Source organism: Lactuca saligna, chromosome 9, assembly GCF_052625555.1.
Source record: "Lactuca saligna cultivar CGN05327 chromosome 9, ASM5262555v1, whole genome shotgun sequence".
In the NCBI taxonomy this organism is placed as follows: Eukaryota; Viridiplantae; Streptophyta; class Magnoliopsida; order Asterales; family Asteraceae; genus Lactuca; species Lactuca saligna.
The window spans coordinates 43,240,621-43,244,946 of NC_136425.1; positions in this window are offsets into that span (position 1 = coordinate 43,240,621).

Sequence of the window (4,326 nt, forward strand, 5' to 3'; positions counted from 1 at the left end):
TAGTTGTTCCAGAAAGTCTTCCCAAGACATTTTGCTTGCTTCTCCCTTGGGCATAGAGTCAGCTAACAGCTTCCTCCAACTTAACACGCCAGATTTTAGCAGAGGGATAGCAAGAGCGGTCTTCTGCCTGTTGCTGCATTCGCAACTTTCAAACATAGTCTCCATTTCAGAGACCCAGTCCATAACTTGCACCGGCGTCGGGCTTCCGGATAGGCATGGTGGTTTGGATGCCATGAAATCCTTATACTTGCACCCACGACCATCATTTCCTCCATACTGGTTATTGCGTCTAACCACTGGTTGTTCGTCTTGACCAATGATCCCACTAAAGTTTTCTCTTTCAGACTGCCCTCCATTCTCCTCGGGCTCTTCCGCTTGAATTGACGGTTCTTCACGATTCTGCCTAAGCAGGCGTTTTGTTTCTTCCATTTGACGATCCAACATCATTTGAATCATCATTTGTACACCAGCCATTGTTATCGGCTCAGGTGCAGCAGCTACGACAGGTACGTGCTCGATTACATGTGGTTGATTCCTGCTTTCATTAGCATTTCCAACTCCGCTTCTTGTTCTCACCATTTTGATCTATACACCGAATAATTTCACCTTATTACTCCAAACGATTACATGCTAGTTCTAATATCGTATACATACGCTTAGAATCCTAAACACATAAACCTTCAGATCCGGTTGGCAACAAACTGTAGATCCGAACAAATAATATCATATATGGCAACATATAACATTTAGCACATAAAAGCATTTTAGGCAACTTTCCTAAAATAAACTAGTGCTTGTGTCTAAAATCCAACAGACACACACCTCGCAATCTCCACTTAGAATGCTAAGTTTAAGTTTAGAAATCCTACAAATTCCTAATTCGCTTAAACTAATGCTCTGATACCGACTGTGACATCCCCAAAATCTCGGCCAGAAAAGACCGATTTCATTTATGCTTTTTAAAATAATTTTCAGAGTAAATCCTTTTAATTTTAAAAGAGATGCGGAATTTGTTCCCAAAGACAAAACATGATAAAATAGATATTTATCAAAACATTTCATAAAGAAATATGATTTCATTTCAAAATCAAAAGTCGGGATGTCATGTTCCGATACAGGTCATAAAGCATAAACGATAACATTACAAGTCGTTCAACAAATATATACATATACAGACTTGTAAACAAAAACAACTTGATGTTCGCCCATCTTAAGCTCTTGCGCTACTTCCTGTAAAATAAATCAACTGAGTGGGTCAGGCTTGGGAGCCTGGTGAGCATATAGGGTTTTCAACCCACAATAATTATATTTAATTTCAACAATCAACAATAAACCCGATTACCCATTCCCGTTATCCTCACCTTACGTTCCTAAAAATAACGTCTATTATAAGGAACTTATTTTAGGATTTTTCATCGGGACGGACATCACTGCAGAGGGGCTTCCTCAACAATAAGTGTCCTAAAGGCAACCATGTGGGGGATAGAGTACACCGGTGAACACGTCGTTCACAACACCTACAGGTAATGAGCCTGCTAGTGTTCCACAGGACAGTCTAGAATAGTCCGTGGTCGTCATCCATACTCTGCTGAATGACTAGAATAACACCAATAACACCAATAACACCGAGGCCTCTCATCTGTTTATTACACACCAATTACCTACCCATGTTCTACCCAACATATTAGTAGATAAAAATATACGTTTTTATACATGGTTTAAAAACCTGTATAACATGTTTTAATCAACACATATTCCACATAACAGATGAGGCATACACACATAACACGTATTTCATAGAGAATACATCAGATCTGTAAGATAGAAGAGAGTGAATATACACTCACACGTATAACAACCAAATATATACACATAACACGTATTTTATAGAAAATACTTCATAATATTGTGTTGGAATGAAAATAACTACACACTCACTTGATCAAAAGATGATCGGGCAGCACTACGGCTTGCAGAAGAGGTGTTTCTCCGTAGATCTGGAAGATCTTCACAAAACCGGGCTCCTCGCGGGCAGCGTTTCGGCTCGGGAATAACGCTCTTCGGGATCCTCGGGGCTTCGGATCTTACTTCGGGGCTCGGGAATGATACCGGGGCTTTGGGGTATGATTGGCACGCAAATCGAGGCAAAACTTAGAGAGAGGGAAGAGTTTGAACAAGAGAAAATGGCTGAATTCGAGTTCTATTTATAGGGTGCTGGGTCTGGGATTACGCGGGGCGTACTCAAATTACGCGGGGCGTACTCAGTACGCGGGGCGTACTCGGGTTACGCGGGGCGTACTTTGACGTCACTGCGTGCGTCGACTGGTGGCACTCGAGTATTGGTCAGACAAGTTGCAACCGACTGAGTACGCTGGGCGTACTCAAATTACGCGGGGCGTAATTGACTTGTCAAACTTCTAAATTGCGTAACTTTCGCATACGAGCTCCGTTTTCGACGTTCTTTATATCCACGCGAAGGTCAGACCATACTCTACAACTTTCATTTAGACTCCGTCGGCTAATTTTGACTTTTATTTTTATTATTTATTTTTAGAAGGCCGGGACAGAAAAACTTCATTATATATTCATAACTTCTTCGTCTGACGTCCGTCCTCGCCTAACTTGTCATCGTTTCGCTACTAACAACGAGATCTTCGATTCTCATTTAGATTGTTTCGGCTAAAAACCGCTCGATCTCAAATCGAGTATTCGGGCTGCATACTGCCACGTCAGATTTGGGCGTTCCTTTTATGCATGCTCTCGGTTTAACGAAATCTACGACTTTCGTTTAGATCGCTAAGGCTAAATATCGCTCTATCTTAAATTCATATTTTACGTCACTCAGCGTCGTGTCGGTTCTGTCGCGAAACTTCGACAGGTCATAACTTCTTCGTTATAACTCGGATTTTGGCATTCCTTATATCTCCGGAATCCTTGTTTCGACCACTAAAACTTTATGCAAAGATATCGGGCTTATCTCACATTTTAATTTTGACACTTATTTTATTCTTAATTCATTAAATTATAATAATTAAGAAAATAAACACATAAATCACATAATTCACAAATAATACATTTTTATTATTTCAAATTGGGGTTACAAAGGTTAACCTAGACTATTACATTGCTAAAAATGGCAAGCCTAGAAACACGGGCGTTACACCCTGCCACCTTGAGGATTACAGATGGCCGGCAGGGCCGAGCTGATGCGCCAGTGGCGAAGAGTAGGGCGTTTCAGATGACAGCAGAGGAGGCGCGAGCGACTCCTGATGTGGTGACGGGTATGTATCTTTCCTTCATCTTTTAATTATTATTATCGTTTGAATATTACTTGATGGTATGTTTTATTTAGGGTCGTTCTCGGTGAACGGCATTTCTGCTTTGGTATTGTTCGATTCGGGGGCTACCCGATCATTCGTATCGCTTGCGCTTAGCAAGAGATTTAGTAGAGCTCCTGGGGAGCTGGATTGTCCATTAGAGGTTGAGATAGCAGATGATAGGACCGTGAGGGTCGGCAGAGTACACAGAGGGTGTTCCCTTCAGATATTTGATGAGCAGTTTTCAGTCGACCTGGTACCTATTCCCCTGCGAGGGAATAAAGTTATTGTGGGCATGGATTGGCTAAGCCCCAATAGGGTGGTGATTGATTGTGAGCTTCAGCTAGTGAGGGTTCGCACTCCCAGTAGGGGAGAGTTAGTGATTCAGGGCGAGAGGCCACAGCGAGGACCGATCTTTTGTTCCGCCGCAAGGGCGAGGCGCTACGTTCAGCAGGGTTGCGCCGGTTTTGTAGCTTACGTCTTGGATGCCCGGGAGAAGGGCAAGATGATAGTTGATGATGTCCCTACTGTTCGAGACTACCCGGATGTGTTTCCCGAGGATTTGTCGGGGATACCTCCTGAGAGGCAGGTTGAGTTCAGGATCGACCTAATTCCTGGTGCGGCTCCGATAGCCAAAGCACCGTACCGACTAGCTCCCCCTGAGATGCAGGAGTTGTCTACACAGCTGCAAGAGCTGTTAGACAAGGGTTTCATTCGGTCGAGCAGTTCGCCTTGGGGAGCGCCGATATTGTTTGTGAGAAAGAAGGATGGTTCGCATCGTATGTGCATTGATTATCGGGAGTTGAATAAGGTAACGGTGAAGAACTGTTACCCACTTCCAAGGATAGATGATTTATTTGATCAGCTTCAGGGAGCGTCTTGGTTCTCCAAGATCGATCTACGCTCCGGTTATCATCAGATGCGGGTTAGAGATGAGGATGTACAGAAGACTGCTTTCAGGACCCGGTATGGTCATTATGAGTTTGTGGTGATGCCATTTGGGCTTACC